This window comes from Pinus tabuliformis, chromosome 7, assembly GCF_031772625.1.
Source record: "Pinus tabuliformis cultivar Carrire ecotype Pingquan chromosome 7, CPIR1, whole genome shotgun sequence".
NCBI lineage: Eukaryota > Viridiplantae > Streptophyta > Pinopsida > Pinales > Pinaceae > Pinus > Pinus tabuliformis.
Genome location: NC_142293.1, coordinates 1,809,668,936 through 1,809,693,351, shown reverse-complemented (window position 1 = coordinate 1,809,693,351; position 24,416 = coordinate 1,809,668,936).

Genomic DNA, 24,416 nt, shown 5'->3' with positions numbered 1-24,416 from the left:
ACTGATAATGGAAAATAATACACTTCAAATAAATTTGAAAACTATCTTTGCCAACATGGGATAAAACATCAAACAACCGTGCCTTATAATCTCCAACAAAATGGAGTAGCTAAAATAATGAATAAGACAATCTTAAATATGGTACATTCCATGATGTTTTTCAAGAATGTAAGATTGATGTTTTGGGCTGATGCAGTTCTATGTGCTATGTAGAAAAAGAATAGGTGTCCATCTAATTCTATTAGAAACAAGACTCCTTATTAAATGTGGTATGGCCACATTCCCTCAATAAAGCATCTGAGGGTATTTGGTTCCACCTGTTATGCCTTGATACCTAAGGAAGAAAGAAACAAAATTTGTGCAATGAGTCGTAAGTGTATCTTCTTGGGGTATTCAAATACCTCCAAAGCATACCCTCTCTATGATGAAGATAATAAGAAGTTTGTAGTGTCTAGAGATGTGATCTTTCTTGAATCTTCCAAGGCTGACAATGATGTTGAGCGGAAACTTGATCACTTGGATAGATTCAGACATGCCAAGTCCTTTCAAGAATTTGATAATGAGATTGAACACCTTGAAGGGGGGATTCCTATACTGGATCAATTTTTGTAATATTCTTCTTAAGCATTCTCTCCCCCACATGAAGCTCCAACCACTAATGACAATTTGAGTGATGTGATTGATATAATTGGGAGAGTCAATCTTGATTCAGTCCCAACTTAGTCAATTGAGAAACCTGGGCCATCTTAGAAAGGTTCTCCAAAATGGTTAACAAAGACACTTGAAAGTGTTCATCTAGATGAGGCTGGAAAGACAAGAACAAGGAATTCAACCAGACAAAATGGAGGTGATATAGACAATTCTGATTCATCTATTAATATGGATGTTTCTTATGATTGTGAACTAAACCCGTCTTTATATTTTGAACCAAATTACTTCAAAGAAGCCACTTCTCATGATGAATGGAAAGGAGCAATGGAAAAGGAGTATGATGCCTTGATAAAGAATGGCACTTGGAAGCAGGTTGATCCTCCATTGAGAACCAAACCAATAGGTTGCAAGTGGGTCTACAAGAACAAGTATAAAAATGATGGCTCACTTGACAAGCACAAAGCCAGGCTTGTGGCACAATGTTTTGAACAGAAGGAAGGGGTCGACTATGAGGAGACTTTTTCCCCCACAACAAAATGGGATACCATCTAGACACTCTTTGCCTTGGCATCTCAGAACGGTTGGAAAGTCCATCAAATGGATGTAAAAATTGCTTTATTGAATGGAGATCTAAAAGAGAATGTTTTTATGTCCCATCCAGAAGGATTTATTATGAAGGTTCAAGAACATAAAGTATGCAAGCTTGTAAAATCCTTGTATGGCCTCAAGCAAGCACCACGAGTTGGTACGAGAAGTTAACAAAGAATCTTCTGAAACTCAACTTCAAACATTATGATCTTGATGATGCAGCTTTGTTTGTAAAGAAAGTTGGAAAAATCGTTGTATATCTTGTGGTGTATGTATATGATCTTTTGATGACAGGGAACAATGAGAGCTATATTGCATCCATAAAGAAGGAATTGAGGAAAGCTTTTGAAATGACAGACTTGGGGTATGTTCACTACTATCTTGGTATTGAAGTAACTCAACATCCAAATTTTATATTCCTCTCTTAGAAGAAGTACGTTGGAGATATGTTGAACAAGTTTGGCATGGATGAGTTCAATCCTTTAACTAATCCAATGGAAAAAAACATAAATCTCACATCCACTAAAGGAAAATAATTTGAGGATGAAAAAAAGTATAGACATCTTGTAAGAAGTCTCAACTACCTGACTACTAATAGACTTGAAATTTAATTTGTTGTTGGAATCCTCTCCAGGTTTATGCAAAAGCCTTGATAGGGACATTGGTTTGCTGCAAAAAGAGTTCCAAAGTACTTGAAGGGAACTCAATACTTTGGACTTAAGTATACACACGTGGGCGACTTCATCTTGATCATATACTCTGATTCAGACTTTGATGGAGATAAAGAAACTGGGGTATCTACTTCAGGTTATGCTATGAGTCTTCGATCTGAAGATGTCTCTTGGAGGTCACACAAATAATCAGTTCCAACAGATTCCACAACAGAGGCAAAATATGTGGCAGCAACTGAAGCAACAAAGGAAATTGTGTGGCTCAGGAAATGCAGGTTGTTGGGCATGGAATACCCCCAAGGCATGTTTTGGGGCTCAAAGCCCAAGTTTTGACCCGATATTGTTGTAAAGACTCCACGAATTGCGGGCGCGAAGCATGAAATACATGATAGAATCACAGGGTTGTCCACCCTAGTCTTGTAATGTAAGGTCGGCCTACCCATGGTCCACGGACCATGGGATTGTATAAATAGAGCGAGGCTCTAAGTGTAAAAGAAAGTAGCGAAGTAGTAGAAAAGAAGAAAGAGTCTAAGTGACTAAGTGTATCTTTGGGTCATAGGGTAGGAGAAGGCTCTGCAGCTAAGTGCGTAGAGGCCTAGTAGTCCGCAGCTGAGTGTGCGGACCCCTGCACCTGAGTGCGTAGGGCGGAGTCGAGTCTGTAACCGAAGAAGAAATCAATAAAGAGAAGTTTTGTTACCAATTTGTGTATCTGTTCTTGGGTTAATGCATGTTTGATATAATTTGCGAATATACTGTTTATTTACTGCGCACACCTGTATGAATGATTTATGTTGTTAAGTATAACTTAAAGCATGCAAGTAGGCTAAAATAATCAACTAACATTGGAATACTAGTAAGGACTTGGGTAATAACAGCGTTCGGCCCCCGAGTAGGGTTGCGCGAAGGCAACATCTCAGGTTGCGAGGTACGGAAAGTGCGCATAGCGACATGCACGCAGGGTCGAAACACAGACCACTTGAACTCATCAGACATCTCCAAGGTGCGGAAACCTGGCTCTAGCACCCTCCCATACTACTTCAGGTGAGACCTCAATCTGCGCTCCGTGTACTGTTGCCGAAAGGGCCAGAAGTACCGGGATTTGTTTGGCTAAATCACCTCAGAACCTGGGTCAGGCTCCAACAAACCAACAAATGGCTCCGTTGCCGAGACTGGGATCTGCATAAGAGATGTCTGATATCATGTCACTGGAATTCGATAAAGAAAGAAATTGAAGAGTGGTTGGACAGAAATATTCACGAGTTCGCGGCACAGGGAAACGAGAATCCATGAGTATCGAAGGAAGAGTGGTTAGAGCGCTACTTGTATACGAAAATCCATGAAATTTTCTTTGCATCCTTCCCCTCTGAGTTGTACAAGTGGATTGTGAAGTTAGCAGACAGTCAAGGAAGGTGTAGGCTCGACAAACCTATTGTGTGGACTCCAGAATTGGTGCGCAGACTGGAAGGATTGGAAGATAAGATCGTGCATGCTGTTGACCATTGGCTCGATTGGATTATAGGAGGGTTTATCACTGAGTTCGCGGTAGATACTTCAGTCAGTTACAGTGAGGCGGAACAACACTTCCTCAAAGGACCGCGAGGTAAGTACGTTATATATTTGAACACTTGGATTAAAATTCTATTGTGTGAAAAGCGGGTTATGCGAATAAATTGATGTTTGGGGCTACACGAAGTGTGAGGATCTACAAAAATGAAGGTAGTGCATAGATAAAAACTAGCCCCTTGATTTCACCTCCGCAGGAAAGTGAGGAAGATCTTGCGAAAGTTTCACCAAGAAGTGCGGTTAGTTTGATAAGGCAGCGAATTCTGCACATACCACTTCCACCTACACCACCACCACCATCACTTCCTCACAAGTACTCAGTACTATCTCCACCTGCTACACACAAACTAGCTCAGATCTGAATCAAGTCATAGGTTCAAATATCCTCCACTGTTTGCCTGCCTCTACTGCGCAATCCAAGATGAGAATAGGAATGATCCAAGCTCGTTTTCCTTGGCTTTTACTGTGCAATCCTCATTGGCAATCTCAATCACTGATTGTGCAAATCTCATGCACATCTATAGTCACAACTGATAGCAGTCTCACTCTTTCACCCACCTCTAACACTTGTCTCCACTGAACTGTCCATGCACTGAGTTAACTGATGTATTCTTTAGTTGGTTTATGAGTTAATAATTAGTGAATTAATTAATAATTAATTCACATCACTCATCACTAGTGTATTTGGCAGTTAGACTAAATACAACTAGTTCAACTAAGTCAAACTGAACACAATTCCATCAACTCCTCAATCAACTCCACCAAACTCAATCACTTGAGTTCTGACTGAACTCCATCATGCAATAGCTCAGCTAACCCATAAGAAAAGTGTATTTCCTTCTGGCAGTTGCATGTGCCGCATCCGTAGCTCGAATTGAAGTGCTGCAAGAGGATAAGATAATGTTTATAGTCCAAATATTATTAAGAGCTAATAATATTCGACTGTTCTATTTTTAGATTGGCAGTCTAAAAATAGACTCCGCCCATATGTCTAAAAATAGAAGTCCATCTATTTTTACCAACATGACGAATCATCCATAAATATCATCCTGCAACTCATAGACCATGATCCATATGTCTAAAAATAGACATAGTCTAAAAATAGACTTTGCGCCAAAAATAGCCTGCGGGCCCACTTAGTGAAGGTGACTTCTTTTCACTAAGCTCCATCATCTTGTTGCATTTTCAACACTCCCTCTCAACAAGATATGGATTATCTGCAACCCCTATCCTGCAACTCTGGAATGTTCTGCATGCAACACATTTGCCCGGTCCACTTGCTCCAACAACACTTGGAACAAAAACACTCCCAACTGACCACTCTGTTGAGCTAGGAACATACTCTGATGCTGAAGCTCTACCTGCTGCTGACAAGTGCTCCCTCTCTGACATTTGCGCTACTACAACATCTCCATGCATCTCGCACCATTGCACACCTCTTTGTGCCACCTAGCACTGTGCAAAACACTTGTGCCTCTCGCATTGCTGCAGCCTGCTAGCTATGCACTGTCCTGGGATTCCCTACACTGTCGCTCTCTCTGCTGCTCCATCTGCATCTGTCTCTACCCAATCAGTCAGTTCTTGCTACTCCACATCGGGGCTCCCGTAGCAAGGTCTCATCCAAGAGGTTGGGTACCTCAAGGATCCTGCCCCTCCTCCTTGGGACGATCACTCTATATCGCCCCACCTCCTACCTGGAGGTATGGCTACATGTGATCCCTCAGCCCACTTGGCTCGAAGTTTCCCCCTACTAGAGGTCTCTGCATGAGTAGATGTCTCTACTCGATCTCCTCTCAACTTCCCTTGTTGTGGCTGCTCCACAACCTCCTGAAGCTGCTGCACCAATCGTGGCTCCTCCACAATCGTCTGAGACTTCTTCTAGCTCTGCATGTTGAGAGGTAATATACGCTCCCTCTCAACCACCAAGTGTCCATCAGTTTCCTCGCTGCTCAAGGCTTTGCATGCATCTTGAACCTCAAGAGCATATAGGTTCTTGACCCGTGAACCAATCTGCTTCACCTGTCTAGTGATGATGTGTCCAAGGAAAACCTTTCCCTTACTGAAGACTACATCATAGCCTCCGTCTTCCAGCATCGCGATCGACACCAAGTTTCTCTTCAGTCCTGGTACATACTTGACATCGGTCAAGGTAAGGCGAGCTCCATGCTCCCTCTGAAAAATAACTGTGCCTACACCTGAGACACTATACTTCTCATCATTACCCATCGCTATGAGTATCTGGAGATCTTTCTCCTCCAAAGTACTGAACAAACTCTTGTCACCGTTCATGTGGAAAGAAGCTCCACTGTCAAGAAACCAACCACTTCCCACCATGGATGAAACCATGCATGCAAAGAGTGTGAAATCCAACTCAAACTGTGAAGCAAGTGCCTCACCTTCAGATCCTTCCCCAGATCCCTTCTTGGATTTCCTCCGTGGACAATTTGCAGCATAATGGCCCACCTCATGACAACGAAAGCATCGCACTTTCGATTTGTCAACCTTCTTCCCATCATTGGAAGAACTGGATTCAGAAAGAGAACCCTTCTCCTTCCCCTTCTTTGCTTTGGCAGCCAAAGCACAATTTTCTTCATCAGATGCCTTTGATGAAGATCTATCCCTGGTATTCTGCCTGAGCTCCTCTTGCACAAGATCCGACCAAAGTCTCTCCCTTCCTGGAAATTTCTCCCGACCATTGACAGAGTCCTGATAGGAATGCCAACTCTTCGGAAGACCAAGGAGAGCCAAGCTCACCAAGTCCTCATCATCGACAGTCACCCCCACACTTCCCAGCTCATCCCGACATTGGGTGAACTTCGTGAGATACTTGGGCATACTGTCTCCATTCTCACACTTAATTTTTCTGAGTTTATCCTTGAGCGCCAACTTCCGCTGGTCGCTCTTGCTTTGGAATAAATCTGTCAATGCTTTCCACATCAAGTATGGAGAAGCCTTTCCATGCAGGCTGGATACAATGTGATCCTTCACACCCTCCAACAGAATCCTTCGACACTTTGCTGTCTTCTTTTGCCAAGCCTCAACGTGAGCAGCATCAGTAGGCTTTGGGACCTCAACCTCTATGAAATCCTTCAACCCATTGTCATCTAACACCGCCTCTATCCTGTCTTTCCATGCAATATAATTCGAGCTGCCTTCAAGAGCATACTCAAATCGCAATCCGTTGAAAGACATTTCAACTTTGACACCAAGAAAACACTGCTGCAAATTCGAATTCCACCAGCTCAAAACTCAACCGCTTCTGATCTAAAATTTGTGAGAACAAAGTATTGCTCGTACAGAGATTTACTGTATGGGAATTTACTAGATATCTCACCTTCCAAAAGAAGGATGAATCCAGAGGCTACCTGGCCCGATTACAGACTCTGCCTGAAGAAATAAAATGTAATCACTTTCTGAATAATAGATTTGATGATCAACTATGCTCTGATACCATGTAGAAATTTTGAATAATATAACACTTATTCACAGAGATTATCCTGATTATACACTATTTGCGGAATGCATGCATAATACATAACCTCCTCTACATTGATCATCAATTTTGCGGAATTAAAAACAATGAAACATCAATCGCATGCGCACATTAACACAATATGTAATGGGGAAAGCATTGTTTGGTCAATTTAGTGTGTTCTAAATTGCTGATTAAATTGTCAATCCGGGATTCGTAAACTGACGAAGTGAAGTGTACTATATGTACAAGATAACCATTTTCTTAGTCTTTTGTCGTTTTTGAGTTTTTTTTAGTTTGTTTTTGGATTTATCTTTTATGGATTCCCTAGTGTGTGATGGCGAAAATGAAAGTTAAGTATGGATGGTAATGGTGATTTCTACAGTGATTTTCCAAACTTAAAAGTGTTCAAAAAGAAATCTCTAAACTAACTGTAATGAAATCAATTCTTAAAAGGAAGTAAATGTATCAAACAGTGAACTAATGACAATGGCCCAGTATCCTTACTACTGTATGAAAAAGAAAGTAAAAACTGAACTTAAAGCAACTTAAAGACTGAAAGCAAAGCAACTAATTCACACTACTTCAACCCTTCTGATCCTTTACCCTTCAACTCAATCTGCCTTATGGGAAGCAATTATGAACAAGTTAAGCAATACGATATCTAAATTACAGGAAATTAAATTGCATAAAGGAAACTAATCACACTACTTCAACCCTTCTGATCCTTTACCCTTCAACTCAATCTGCCTTATGGGAAGCAATCATGAACAAGTTAAGCAATATGATATCTAAGTTGCAGGAAATTAAATTGCATAAAGGAAACTAATCACACTACTTCAACCCTTCTGATCCTTTACCCTTCAACTCAATCTGCCTTATGGGAAGCAATCATGAACAAGTTAAGCAATATGATATCTAAATTACAGGAAATTAAATTGCATAAAGGAAACTAATTCATACTACAATAAGTAATATTCTGATTCCTTACTAATAGAGTCACTTGACTATAGAAAGAAACCATAAACAAATGAGTAGTATGATGTCTAAGTAGCAGAAAAATAAATAAGCAAAACACAATTTGAAAAATGACAGTGCTGGAATTAAACTTTAGAAAATGAAAATAAGCAGGAAGGACAAGATGATCTCATGTCAGTAGTTATAAAAAAAAAATGTAAATCTGCCCGGGCTACCTACAACAAAACCTGTAAAAGAAGCATTGATCAGCTAACAGTTAGAAAAGAAACATAAAGGAAATATAGACAACAATGATCATCAGAACATCACACTATATATACAAGCAATGATTGAAAGAAAACAGTAAATGAAAGCAAGTAGAAACTATACAAGTCTCTGGTGTACAGGGGGCCTCTGCAACCTCGGCCAGTCAATCACTTAGTCACAAATCCGATTCAGAAAAACTGTCTTCTCATGTATTTAAAGTGAAATGCAGTACAGTGGGTGACAACAGTCGAAATTACAATACAAAATCTAATCCCTTTAGCGTATATCAACACGTTATTTATAAGAAAAAGATGCTGCAACTAATTCCTAGATTTATGCTGCTACGAGACACGTAAATTCCTTGAGCCGAGATCTAGCGTGATGGTCATGAATTCATGGAGTGGTGGCTGCTTGGTTTAGTTCACAGGCTGCTCTCCAGGTGTGCCAATACCTCCAAAAACTAAGGATCGTGCCACGCAAACCTTCACGTGGGCAAAACAGAGCCGTGCCATCGCGAAATTCTTCATTTGGCCCTTCCTTTGACCATCGTTGACCGTGACTTTTTATGAATGATTTGGCTGATCTGAGGGGACACACCCCATGTACACATCACGTGCAGCTTACCCATGTGGCTGATTTCTACATTGGACACCTGTAGCATAGCCTTTAACAAAATGGCTGCGAAAACTTGGGCTGGCTGCGGAAAGTGACAAGTTTCCACAACTGCTTGAACAAAAATCTAAATCAAACAACATTCATAAGCATAGTTAGGAAACCATTCCATAAGTTCTTTTTAAACTATTATGCAACGATTTGACAGCTTGGTGGACGAAGTAAATGGAAAAAGAAGGCTGAAAGGGTATATAGGGAAGTGCAGGTTTGGGAATCAACAAGCATACAACTAAAAACCCCAAACTATCTGTATATTATAATGATAGAGAACATGTAACAATACATAGTACAATACTCCTCACAAGTACTCAGTACTATCTCCACCTGCTACACACAAACTAGCTCAAATCTAAATCAAGTCACATGTTCAAATCTCCTCCACTGTTTGCCTACCTCTACTGCGCAATCCAAGATGAGAATAGGAATGATCCAACCTCGTTTTCCTTGTCTTGTACTGCGCAATCCTCATTGGCAATCTCAATCACTGATTGTGCAAACCTCATGCACAACTATAGTCACAACTGATAGCAGTCTCACTCTTTCACCCACCTCTAACACTTGTCTCCACTGAACTGTCCATGCACTGAGTTAACTGATGTATTCTTTAGTTGATTTATGAGTTAATAATTAGTGAATTAATTAATAATTAATTCACATCACTCATCACTAGTGTATTTGGCAGTTAGACTAAATACAACTAGTTCAACTAAGTCAAACTGAACACAACTCCATCAACTCCTCAATCAACTCCACTAAACTCAATCACTTGAGTTCTAACTGAAGTCCATCATGCAATAGCTCAGCTAACCCATAAGAAAAGCGTATTTCCTTCTAGCAGTTGCATGTGCCACATCCGTAGCTCAAACTGAAGTGCTGCAAGAGGATAAGATAGTGTTTATAGTCCAAATATTATTAAGAGCTAATAATATTCGACTGTTCTATTTTTAGACTGGCAGTCTAAAAATAGACTCCGCCCATATGTCTAAAAATAGAAGTCCATCTATTTTTACCAACATGACCAATTATCCATAAATAGCATCCTGCAACTCATAGACCATGATCCATATGTCTAAAAATAGACATAGTCTAAAAATAGACTTTGCGCCAAAAATAGCCTGCGGGCCCACTTAGTGAAGGCGACTTCTTTTCACTAAGCTCCATCATCTTGTTGCATTTTCAACAGGCTGAAGCTTTGTAGATTGCAATGAGACTACATGAGACCCCAATACAAGATCCTAACCTGGGAGTCCAACAGATCCATGCGCAGTTGAAAAAATTGTGTCTTGAGATGCAGAGTTTGAAGCAAGACAAGACAACTCACCCAAAGGCGCGCGAGGAGGTATGGTGCATAAAGTGCAAAGGCTAGGGACATGGCAAGGACCATTGTCCAGTCTTCACAAACTACCTGGCAGGAGGAGGGCCAATTCCATTGAGACTAGAGGCACAAGTAGGACCGAGCGCGGTGCCTGCATTATGGTGTGCGATTTGTCATATAGGGGGGAAGCATGCTACAAATAACTGCCATCTATTACAGAAGTATACACAGATGTAGCAATAGTTGTTCTGTAATTTCTATAGATCAGTAGGCCATGATGAGAATACCTGTAGAAGTTATGAACTGATGATGGATCATACTCCTACCTACAGAGCCCAGACCGAAATGCAAGCCCTCAACCAAAATGCAGGGATGGCACACACTGGATTTCAGGGGCGTGGACGAGGTCGAGGTGGAATGGGACCAGGAAGGGGATGCAGACAACTGATTTTTTATAATTGCGGAGGGCCAGGGCATTATGCCCGCAATTGTACAAATCCGACGAGAGCATAATGTTTATATTGTACCCAGTTTGATCATGAGACGGAGGACTTCCCCACACTGATAGCGAGGTTCCACGATAAAGGAACAGTCCAGCCTCCCCCGACTTAGAACCTGCAAATGATGAGGTATGAGCCACGCGAGGAGGACCGGAATGTAAACATCGTGCTCCAAAGCGGTATCACGATAGGAGATGACAAGGGCAAGCAGCTCGAAGAGAGTGCCTAGGTTCATAAGGCTCCAACAAAGGAACCAGAGTTCGATTTGGAGTGCGCGAAGGAGACATTCATGGAAGCTAAGAAGATCTTCACGGAGGCCTCCACTTCAGGTAGTAAAAGCAAACTAGAACCGGAGATGGACCCATCAATGCTCACTACCTTTCTGGAGACATGCATGAAGATGCTGCACGACAATAAGGCTATAAAGGGACTACAAGAACTCATCACTAGATGTGATGGGACAGGAGAATTTCGCGTAGTTCGGAAGCTCGGGAAGCACACAACGTGAATATGAAGGGAGATGAGATTGACAGTGCAAATCGGGGAATATGAAATGGATCAAGTGATTTTGGATCTAGGATCGGATGCGAACGTCCTGCCAAAGCAGACATGGGAGCGCATGGGCAGGTTTGTGTTGCAATGGTCTCCTATTCAACTGTGAATGGAAAACCAACAAAAGATCCTACCCATGGGAAGATTACAGGGAATCACGGTAGATATCAAAGGTGCGAGCGCGCTTGCAGATTTCAAAGTGATAGAGATTGTTGATGACAACAATACCTATCCTGCTCTATTGGGAATAGATTGGGTCACTGACATGAATGGAGTGATAAATCTAAAGAAGTACAAAATGATTTTTGAGAAAAAATCACTCCACGTAGTGGTAACTTTAGACCCTACGGAAGGATCACGCTACACAGAACCGGTGCGTGACTGCGACAACGATGACAATCTAGATTGTATCTACAAGATAACCGCTCAGGAGTAGGATTGAGTGAATCCAATAGCAGATGGCAGGATTTTGTGGGAGCATGAAAGCTCCTACACTTCAGACTTGAATGAGGAAATAGAACGATGGCAGAATTGGTTACATGAGGCAACCACACTCAAATGCAACATGATGATAAGGTCACTGCGTTGTGTGAAAATAGAGGTAAGAGATATACCTATGTATGACAGTTTGAGCAAGGTGGATGATTTCCTGAGAAAATTTGAAAGCGAAGTACCAGAATAGCAGTGTTTCGACACTCTAAAATGGGCCCATGCTACGCTCGCAAGATGGTGGGGTATGCATCAAAGAAGTTTTGAGGACTAGCGGGAATGGAGAAGGATGATGATCAAGTGGTTTGGAAAGCCTCAGATGTGGATGAAAGCTGGGTATGACGGACGAGATAGCCTGCACACCCACCTCTCCAGATGGGTACAGGCGTATGGTACGCAACCTGCCCCAATGCACACCATCCTCGCAATAGGAAACAGGACCAACAAGCAGGAGTGGGCAAGACGAAGGCGCGAACGACGAAGTATGATAATACCAAGCGCTCCAAAGATTATCCACATGGAAGCCTTTGACAAAGTGTGCGAAGCACTGAACACGGCCCACCATGTGAGATGCACTGACTGGGACCTACATGTACTAGTGGTTCTATGGGCTTATAGGACCATGTGAAAAACCCTGACCACGCAGGCACTTCCGACAGTGAAGGATGAAGTAGATGCTGTCATTCCTATGGAGCATGCAAAGCCTAGTCCACGCATATCAACAACCATAGATACGACAGTTCGCGGAGCCCGAAAAGAAGGAATCACACAGCCGCAAGAGACAAAACACATGAGACTTGAGAAAGAAATCCAATAGGGAAACCTTAGACTTTGCGAACTTGAAAAAAAAGGGTACGATTAAGAGAAGTTCTTTGATAGATGCGGAGGTCAAGAAGCTGGAGGACAAAATAAAGGAAGAGTTTCTCGCCGAAAATACTAGAATGGTAAGGCAAGGTGTGTACGATCATACTGACAAGTTTGAGAACTATCTCCGTGAATTGGTTAGTCTGATGCATTGGCTTGGACTACATATCGCCAAGCTTAGTGACTAGGGTAGTGCATTGCAAATGGTGAAGTGTGCGATGCTGACCGTAACAATAAAACATGGGAATTCTCTAAGAACCATGATGGAGGACAGTGTGGAACTCCACACGGGTGGTGTGACCACTTGACTAGCCAAGGGAAGGACAATATTAGCACTCCAGGCAGTTGGAAGGGAGTGCGAGACTATAAACTATCGTTCTCAGGAGTTGTGCGATATTGGAGATGCGCGCAGAAGTAGAGAGTCACAAGGTCCGCGACTACGCACGGGGGACTGCGCTGCCGCGTGGATTGGCCAGAAAGTGACTGTTGAAGTCACTGTTCATGATGGGATGATTGAATTGAAGGAAAATGGAGCAGGCGACAAACATTGAAGGCGTGATTTATGGGCAAGATTTGGGAAAATATGCCGCCAAGAAAGCATTAATGAACCAGAATTGGGGGGAATGGTCGAATTCGAATTCAAAAGGGGCTATAAAACACAGAGGGCCACCCAAAAAACAACACTTGGTCATTTACAAATTGAGTGATTGAGCAGAGCCCTGAGCATTGTGAGCCGAGCATTGATTGAGCCCCTGAATTCGCGAGTGATAGATTACAACCCAGATACAATGACAAAAACTAAGGATGGTCTGGGAATAAATGATGTAACCACCAGTGAGGCCGCACAGACCCTAACTGTGGAGGATGTTCCAGAAGGGGCCGGGTTGTGGCAAAGATCCCCAGATCACCACGTACGCCAAGACCCAAGAAGGATAAACAAATAATGGCTCCCATACGTGTGTCCCCGAGGAACCTATTGCGCAACAAACTATCGATGGAAGAGAAGGGGAAAGCTATCACGATAGGAACATATGAGGAAGAAGAAGATTTGCAGGCCCTTATCATCACAGAGGAAGAAGACAAAGGCATGGAGGAGGATATTCAACCCACAAAATTTGTGACAAAACTGCCGCATATGTCCCCCCACGAAAAGGGAAGGCCAAAGTGCCCAAGAACCTGGATGAAACCAAGAGTTCACTCTAGACCCTGCTCCTCCCAGACAACATTGTGTTTGAAGGCATGCACCTGGGCCACGTGCCAACCATGAAGTTTGAAGATTGGGACCTCACTGACCACGAGAAGTTCCCTCACCTAGAGACCAGGAACCTCATGAAGTAGAACACTGTGGGGGTGGTGACAACGTTAGAGCCGCGGAAGTGGCTGCGTGGAGTGGAAAAGGCTGAGCTACTGAACTTACTATGGGTGCTGCATTTCCACCACGCCCCAATAGCCATTTTCGTCATCAGGCAGCTGCTCTACCTGGTGCATGATGGGTATCTATGGCTGGAGGAGCCCATCCCCATCACAGCAGACCTAATTCATCGTATTTCCTGGCTACCATACAAAGGAAAGGACCCCGCGACCATATCAGAAGGAGAGGGTAGTGATTTGGCTCTCGTGGAGGCAATGAAAATGAAGTATAAGCTGGAAAAGAAGAAGAGGGGCTACTCCATATCTAGCATCAAGGAAAAAGTGGTACACGTAGGAGCCAAACCCTGGCAGGCAAAGTTATGCGAAAGTGCCGCGCAGACAAGGTACCGGCACCGGTGATCGCACTGGCCGAGCGGTGCACAGAGGGGGTCTAGTTTAACTGGGCTGAATTCCTCTGCACAAAATTCTTGAAGAATTGTTGCGAAGCCTAGGAGTAGGGTAAAACCTTTCACTATGCATGGCTATTTCTATCCATAGTGCTCGTAGTAGGAGAATTGCCAGAGGATAGTCAATTCCCCATAATTGACAGAGATTTACCGGAGGCCATGAAGTATGCTTCACTCTGGGCCACGAAAGATGCGAAAATGATACGTGACATCAAGATCTTCTGGGTGCTCATGGAGATGAACATTCGAATGTGGATCAATCAAAAGCCGTGCTTGTCGCCCACGTTGTACAACAGCCTGTAGAGTTTTCCAAAATTCAAGGCAGATATGAACAACATTTTTATCAGGGCACGAAAGGATCCGACGAAGCAGTGGACAAAGTTACCTTTTGTAGCCACTGACGATGCCATTTTCAATGTCTTGGAGGCATGGCCACCAGAATGGCGCGCCCCAGACATTGCAGAACTTGAGAGGTTGGCAGCACAGAAGAAGAAGGATGATGCCAAGCTACGCGTCACACAGTTGGCTGAGAAAATGCGGAAGGAAACAACAACAGCTGAGGTACAAGAAGTGTGGGAAGCAGCATAGAAAGCCGCTGAGCAGAAAAAAGCCGCAGAAGTAGCCGCAACAGCACATGAAGCAACTGCGAAGGCGGGCGAGGGACAAGCAACACCCTTAGAGGGGTAGGAGGCAGAGGAAGCAGAAACCAAAGAAGGAGGCACAGACCCACGAATCACATCCACACAGTTGAAGCGCCCACACACGGCAGAGCGAGCAGGACCAAGGAAGAAGGTCAAGGCCTCGAAATTGGCCATTGACCCGATCACCCTAACCGAGGGTGATTTGCATGACATCGGTGAGATGGTGCGCGATGTCACAAATGATGCTGATCAGGATTTCATGCAGGAGCACTAGACTGTGTTGGGGGCCCTTAGAGCACAGTTGTAGGAGTTATAGGTGCGCCCCCCTTAGGTGGGTACCCTTTCAACCCACCTCGCAGCAGGATCCTCGACAGTAGAGCAGATGTTGCGCGCACGGATGGCAAACACAATAGTGTTGCCGGAAGGGGCCCTAGTAACATCGAATGAGGCCAATATATTTTCGATTAGCATGATGAAAGGCCTTGGCCTTAATCTGGCTGCCCTTCCACGTGAGATACTATATCTATTACAGGATGGGATAGCGACAGAGCTGTGCGCTAGGGAGAGCCGCATGATCCAAGTCATCAGCGAGCAAAAGATAAACATGGAACAACTCAGCTTGCAGCGCGACAAATTGGTGTCGCAAAATCAGCAGTTGGTGCAGGTGGTAGGCGACGCTTGCCACAGTGTCCTGGAGCTGGCCATCACAACAAATCTACCAATAGAGGTGCGGATCCACAAGTGAGTAGCAGGAGTCTGCGAGGCCAGGGAAGAAACAACAAAGGTTCAGCTGGAGCTAAATCTTCATATCACCGAGCTGCGGTTAAAGGCGCAGCCATCCACTCCCCGGAAGTAAGAGAACAACGCACTAGTGCTATCACAGCGGGACTGGAGGAAATCAGAGGTGTAGTGCGACACTGTACCAATATGTTGGAACATGCACTTGAGGTCCTCCGAATTCTACAGGACGACCCCAACATCCAGCGCTTGGAGCCAGAAGCCCGAGAACTCCAATAACAATACGACAATGTCCGAGGAACTGTGTAGACAGTAGTCCTCACCCAGAGGCTTACAAGGATGCAGCAAGCCAACGCACTGAAGGAGAAGGTGGACGCAGTGCGACACAAGGAGGTAGTTCTCAAAGCTTGCGTTTAGCCTTGGATCAACGAGGCCTTCACTATCACGAAAAACATCGAAGGAAGGCTTGCGCACATAGAGGGGATGCACACATTGATGCAGAGAAGCACCCCAGACATAGAGGTCTTAGAACAATGGATGCAACAGATCCAACAAGCAACAACTCAGTGCACTGCTGACCTCAACACAGTTCGAGAACAGTTGGAGGGACTCCATCCAAAGATCGTCGTGTCGACAGAGTGACTTGAGGGCGAGTCACGATGTTTGTGTTAGGGTCCTGTTGGGCATGGAATCCCCTAAAGGCATGTTTTAGGGCTCAAAGCCCAAGTTTTGACCCGATATTGTTGTAAAGACTCCGCGAATTGCAGGCGCGGAGTGCGAAATGTATGATAGAGTCACAGGTTTGTCCACCCTAGTCTTGTAATGTAAGGTCAGCCTACCCATGGTCCACAGACCATGGGATTGTATAAATAGAGCGAGGCTCTAAGTGTAAAAGAAAGTAGTGAAGTAGTAGAAAAGAAGAAAGAGTCTAAGTGACTACGTGTATCTTTAGGTCGTAGGGTAGGAGAAGGTTCTGTAGCTGAGTGTGTAGAGGCCTAGTAGTCCACAAGTTGAGTGCGTGGACCCCTGCAGCTAAGTGCGCAGGGCGGAGTCGAGTCTGTAACCAAAGAAGAATTCAATAAAGAGAAGTTTTGTTACCAATTTGTGTATCTATTCTTGGGTTAATGCATGTTTGATATAATTTGCGAATATATTGTTTATTTACTACGCACACCTGTATGAATGATTTATGTTGTTAAGTATAACTTAAAGCACGCAAGTAGGCTAAAATAATAAACTAACATTGGAATACTAGTAAGGACTTGGGTAATAACAACGTTTGGCCCTCGCGTAGGGCTGTGCGAAGGCAACATCTCAGACGGCGAGGTACAGAAAGTGTGTGTAGTGATGTGTGTGCAGGGTCGAAACGTGGACAACTTGAACTCATTAGACATCTGCAGGGTGCCGAAACCTAGTTCTAGCACCCTCCCATACTACTTTGGGTGAGACCTCAGTCCATGCTCCCCGGATTGTTGCCGAAAGGGCGAGTAGTACTGAGATTTGTTTGGCTAAATCACCTCTGAACCTGGGTCGGGCCCCAACATGCCAACACAGGTCAAACAAGTGCATTCAACTCCACTTATGATTGACAACACTTTTGCAATAAAGTTGGATAAGAACCCAAAGTTCCATGATCGGAAGAAGCACATCAATACAAAATACCATCTGGTTTAGCATCATGTTGAGGCCAAGACAATCCGTGTATGCCATTGTTCCACAAATGAGCATATTGCAGACATCTTCACCAAATTGCTTGGAAGAGAAAAGTTTGAAAGATTCAGAATGATGCACAGACTCACCAATATCCCTTCAGATTAAGGGGGGGAATGTTGACACCTAATCATTGGGATTGGGTGAATATGTAAAATAGTGTAAATAGAAAATAAGGAGAGCTAGAATATGAAGAGACACAGGGAGATGAATCCAAAGAGTCTCTCCCTTCAAGTATATATCTATCATCAACCTTAATGCAAAAATCACAATTTAGTTTGAGGAGTTACCTCCTGGCCTCACTGTTTGTTGGGTAAAAGCATTATAGAAAACATTGGCTTTCCGGTAAGGCTGAAGAAACCCATTGGAAGCTTGTGGATTGATGAACCTACTGGTTTTGGAAAAGTCACTCAGGTGCTGATGAGGGTAGTTGAACCACCAGGAGTTTCCTTCGGGCAGAAGCTTTGGTGCTTGAATCATTAATGAACCACCCAGTGAGGTGATCTCTTACCCATTAGTAGCCTAAGTGTACTTCAGATCCAAAAACAAGCAAGAAAAGGACAAAAAAATTAAGGGAAGTATGGGCTGTGCTGTCTAGGCAGTTGACTACCTATAATCGTGGAGAACGACATATAGGGGAGTGCGGGAGGGAGTCGGTTGGAAAAGGTACACACAATATGAAAGATAGGGGGAGACACTGCTATCACTCAGGTTGTCCCTTTTGACTCCTAAAGGGATACGGCCGAGGTAACCACAAACCAACTTTGGACTGCAGGTCCTAACCTACCTGCAGTCAGAGAGGGCTCTCTCTTTATGATTTAGCTTTGTTGAAAGGGATGATTTTAGGCTAGATATGATGCACAGGGGTTTTGATTGAGTTTTGGTGGGAAAACTGACACTTTTAGGTAAAGAGGTAGAGTATAGTCTGAATCTTTCAAGCCATTGGGCGTGGAGTCGAGGAGGGGAACTGCCGGTGTACTTCCTTAATAACAGTGAGAGAACATGGAGCAAGATAGCTGAGATTGAAGCAATCTTCAGGTTTAAGGGATGAACTGAATGCTAAAGAAAGAGAAGCAGTTAAGAATCTCTCCAACAGTTTAGCAGAGAAAATAACAGGGCGCTACCTAGGGGCAGTTAAGAATCCCTAGATAATTGGCCAACACAGGTGAATTGGGGTAAACATGAGCCGGAAGGAATTCAATGTTCATAACCAATTCTTTTAGAGGAAAACATCAAAAAACAACAGAGATTGAGCATAGAGAGTATTTAAACTAATTCTAGGCTATTCCTTTTTTCTGCTATTTAGATAATGGCAAACACATAAACAGAGATAAGAGGCACTTATTGCTTCAGGCCGCAGCGCAGGAATTCCATCTTCAAATCTTCAAAACATTCATCAACAACAGACAGTTCACTCTCCAAGATTTAAGCAATCTTTGACTACAGAAAAATTCAGGTATACATAGTGAGTCTCTAGTGAAAATTCTCAATTAACCAACCCTTAAAACTATACAGAGGGTGGTATATATAGGGCAAAAACTCTCTGCAGAGTTCCTTTATTACATCTTGACCTAATTAGGTCATAAAAAATGACTACTTAACCTAATCCTATCTAGAAATAAATACAAAACATATCTCGGGCCGTGCTCAGGGCCGCTGTATCAAAACTGAATAAATGATGCTGTCCTTGGTGGCTTGCTGCAGTGTTTTCTGCAATAAATGAGTATGGGTTTCTGCTTTCTTGTTGTCCTGGTGCTTTGAATGCCTTGATGGTGATTTGAAGGCAAGGATGGGCTGATGCTTATTGATTTGACTTTCTGGGGGCTTCATCAATGTTCAGGTGCCTCGAGCCCCTAAAAAATCTTGACTGATACTCTCTGGCGTCGATCTTCCACTGATACTCTCTGACAAAATCTGGACTGTCGATCTGATGTGCTGCGGGTCTAATCACCAGTAAATGGCTGGTGTTCGGACTCTGTATCATCTGGAATGATCTTCTTCTCCTTTTGGTATGCTCTGTGAAGAAAACAGATCATTTTTGCGCCTTTTCGGGCTTCCTGGGGCCGCATGGTGAGAAGATTCCTTGAAGATTCTCCATTTCGGCCTAGAAAATCCTGAAAACTGCCTCATAATTGGATTCCGGGGCTCCGAAGTGCGACTTTTGCGCCTCTGCGCCCAAAAAAGTGTTGATGACGTCAGCATTGTACGGCGGGTGACGTCAGCATGGCGACGTGGCGAGATGACATCATCACGTACGAACGATGATGTGGCAGGTACGGTGGTGGGGACACGTGGTAGTGATGTGGCAGGAGGCCACGCAGGCAGGTGACTCATCGGGTGATTGGACAAGGGGTGATGTAAGCAGGGACTGTGCAGGGGGTGACGTGGGGTATGACGTCATAGGGCGGTAAGCGGTTTCGTGGCGCACCACTTATGGGCAAAGGTGGTTTCGGGGAAGGGGGCTCCGCCACGCCCCAGAGCCTGACGCGTGGCGGGAGTACGGCGGCAAAACCGCCGAACTCCCGGACGTTAAAGCCCGGGCGCGTCGGGGATGGGGATGCCCGCCAGCCGTTGATCTGTGGGGCGGGCGATCCAACGGTTGGCGGCGATCGCGAGGTGTCGGCGGGTTAGCGGGTGGGAATATTCGCAGGAATATTCCAAATTTGATACGCGCAGCGGACGGGTTTTAGACTTAGGTTTAGTGGGTTATGGGGTTTAATAAAGGGCGCATTAATGTATTTACAGCCGGACTTAGGGATATGAGTGAAATATGGGTTTTTGACATGCGGGGTTAATATATTATGCACAGAACGAGGGAAAAAGGTGCAAGAAATGGGTTTTTGAAGGTTCTTAGGGGTTTTTGGTTTAGGGAGGAGGTTATTATTCTGACCAGATGTCAGAGTAATCCCTGGACACTGATGGGCTAAAAACAGTCCCAGATGGACTGTGATTTCCCTGACTTAGTAAAAATATGGCTATATTGCCAAGGAGGGGATATTTACATAGGGGAGTTTTATATACATGATTTAAAATAGGGAATGGGGAAATTGTTATGGAGTTATGTAATAAAGTTAATATTTAATATGGAGATGAAAAGAAGGCGCTAAGGTGTGAGACCTCAGGCTTTGCTGGGGAAAAGAAGGCTCACAAACACTGAGTGAGCATTCCTTGAGTGAAGCAAATCTTCACCATGGCACATGTCATGAAAATGATGAAACTGAGAGGCTCAAGCAGATCTTGACCTCTTGGGGGATGTTAGTAAGTGACTTTAGGGTGATGAGAAGAGGGGAGAGGTTAGTCTAGCCTGAGTGCCTCCAACTGAAAAACTGCCTCAAACCGAAAAATGGATTGCTTATCAAAATTGGAACACAACAGTGGCACTTAGACTAGCACACTCTTATGGACACTTCTCTGGCCAACTGTAGCAAATATGGAGCATTGCAGCATGCATAGTACGACATATTTGGCATGTAAAAATGTCGATCATGAAAGATGATTAACCTGCTGCAGCAGGAGGCTAACAATGGCTCCACTTGGGGATGGCTTTTCCTTGTGAAAAGCCAAGAACAACAGGTCAGACTGCCTTGTATTCAATTGTTGCTGTGTTCTGCAAATTTCCCTTGGTTGGCTGCCTTATTGATCCTACCTACCTACCTACCCTAACCAGTACTTACTTTGCTGTTCGGTGAAGTGAAATAGCTAATGCAGCCACTTAAGCAATAATAACATGAGTGGGATTTGCTGCTTGTGCTTGCTAGTGAGACCAACTGAGATTTTACAATTTGTTATGGCTTTGTCAATCTTTGAGAAGATCAGGAAGCTAATGACCTCCTTTGCGGTGTTTAAATACTGTACAAAACTGTCCTACAACATATATATACAATTTCTAGGCTGAATTAAAGAACTGTACAACGGTTCAGGATTGCTACCATGCCTTGGAGTCGGGAGATCATCGACAACTCGATACTGAGCCTTGCAGCCTGTTAATGGCGAAGAGCACTGATCTCTTTCATCATTCTGCCTGCCAGCGGATAGGTCATTCAGAACTTGCAGAGGTGCTTGTAATTTATTACAATCTGGCTCGAATAGGACTTGACTGATCTGTGCAGGCTGCTGGTCTTCTTCTTCTTTGAACAACTCAGATGGCTGAAAACAAAGAGGCAGGGGATCCACTTGGATCATTTGGTCATATGCTGCTGCTTCTGGGTCCTCCTCAATCTGATATTCAATGGCTCTTTGGGGCTGCAAAACTAGAGGCAATACCTTTGGAACAATATCTTGATTAACCTCCAGACGGTCAATAGCAACACGCGGTGACACTTGATCATATACAACATGATAGTTATCCTTGATAAATTGAAAAGATTCAAAACAAAAGGGTAAAGTTCCTTCACTGAAATCAACACACTCTGCGTTTTCTTCCTTTTCTTCATAGCTGAGATGGGCATGCTGATCATTGGGTTCAGGTTGCTGAACCTGAACACTGCTTCCTGCCAAAATAGGATCTGATTCCTCTGCAAGGCTGATTTGGTCGTTAGGCTCATAATCATCATCATACAGATCATATTTGGGCAGACAGTTGAAAGAAGAGAAGCTATTATATTCACACAGTATATCAGGAGACTGCTCCATCATGTATGACTGGATGAATATGTCATCTGTTTTGTGGCAGGTTTGTTCGTGAATGTCACTACTTTCCTGTTGCGAAACAGATCTGTTCTGGTGCTCTGAACATTCCACTTTCATTGTGATCAGCTGCATCATTTCCTCTGTCTTTTGTAACACACTATTAAATCTTTCTTCTTGCTCTTCTTTGCGCTGTTCTTTCCTCCTTCTTAGATTTGCCTCCACGTCCACATCTATGTCCCGCATCTATTTCAAAGTGGACGGGCATCTTTCTCTCAAACATAATTCCATCTCTGTGTCAAATTCTCTAGGATATTGCAATAGAGCTAGATCAAGGGGAGGTCTTATATTTAAAGGCATGGACTGATAAACTTGATTGAATCTGTCTGAAAACTACTGAATAGATTCATCTGGATGCCTTTCTAAATGATTGTATTCTTCGATGAGCACGAAGAGATTACCTCTGATCATCCATCTATCAAGGAAAAGCTTGGCACACTGCTGAAACTTAGAGATGCTCGCCTCAGGCAACGCTTTAAACCATGTCCTAGCTTCACTTTGCAAATAAAGGGAAAATAGTCTAAGACTGACATCTTCATCTTCCACTTCAAATGTATTAAGATAATCTTCAAAAGCCTGGATATGTTTCTGGGCAGTAATACCATTCTCTCCATCAAATATAGGGAGATATTCAGGATGATTTGCCGGCAGAGGAGCAAGCACAGGAGGCAAAATGAGCGGCTTATATCTTTAAGGAACTTTACGAGGCACGGGGGTATGTACAGGAACTAGAAGACTGGGCTCTATTTTTGGTTCCTCCTTGGCTGTATGATGATCTTCAACAGCATTTGAAAGCTGCTGCTCTGACGTGCAAGGAGGCTTTTCAACAACCTTTTCCAAAGGAAAAACACAAAAATCTGACATAAAATCGTTTTTAAAGTACAATATGCACAGCAAAATCTGGTGCAAGAGAAAGAACATGATCTCTTGGATGATAGTCCAAGTCAAGAGCCTGATCTGCTTATATAATTCCTTCGGGTTTATTTCTCCAACAGAGTCTTTATTATGAGGATGATGTGGAGTCGCCAGGTGGATGAATCAACCTTGAAGTGCCTGATCTCTGTCCACCGTCACAGATCAGAGCCGAACATGAAAAGCCCTGAAGAAAAGGAACACTTTCTCCAGAAAACGAGGCGAACTGGTCAAAATTGAGGATTTACACTAATAAACACATGATTCACTCCCCAGTGGAGTCGCCATTATGTTATCACTCAGGTTGTCCCTTTTGAATCCTAAAGGGATACGGTTGAGGTAACCACAAACCAACTTTGGACTGCAGGTCCTAGCCTACCTGCAGTCAGAGAGGGCTCTCTCTTTATGATTTAGCTTTGTTGAAAGGGATGATTTTAGGCTAGATATGATGCACAGGGGTTTTGATTGAGTTTTGGTGGGAAAACTGACACTTTCAGGTAGAGAGGCAGAGTATAGTCTGAATCTTTCAAGCCATTGGGCGTGGAGTCGAGGAGGGGAACTGCCGGTGTACTTCCTTAATAACAGTGAGGGAACATGGAGCAAGATAGCTGAGCTTGAAGCAATCTTCAGGTTTAAGGGATGAACTGAATGCTAAAGAAAGAGAGGCAGTTAAGAATCTCTCCAACAGATTAGCAGAGAAAATAACAGGGCGCTACCTAGGGGCAGTTAAGAATCCCTAGATAATTGGCCAACACAGGTGAATTGGGGTAAACATGAGCCGAAAGGAATTCAATGTTCATAACCAATTCTTTTAGAGGAAAACATCAAAAAACAACAGAGATTGAGCATAGAGAGTATTTAAACTAATTCTAGGCTATTCCTTTTTTCTGCTATTTAGATAATGGCAAACACATAAACAGAGATAAGAGGCACTTATTGCTTCAGGCCGCAGCGCAGGAATTCCATCTTCAACTCTTCAAAACATTCATCAACAACGGATAGTTCGCTCTCCAATCTTTAAGCAATCTTTGATTACAGAAAAATTCAGGTATACACAACGAGTCTCTAGTGAAAATTCTCAATTAACCAACCCTTAAAACTATACAGAGGGTGGTATATATAGGGCAAAAACTCTCTGCAGAGTTCCTTTATTACATCTTGACCTAATTAGGTCATAAAAAATGACTACTTAACCTAATCCTATCCAGAAATATATGCAAAAAATATGTCGGGCCGTGCTTAGGGCCGTTGTACCAAAACTGAATAAATGATGCTGTCCTTGGTGGCTTGCTGCAGTGTTTTCTGCAATAAATGAGTATGGGTTTCTGCTTTCTTGCTGTCCTGGTGCTTT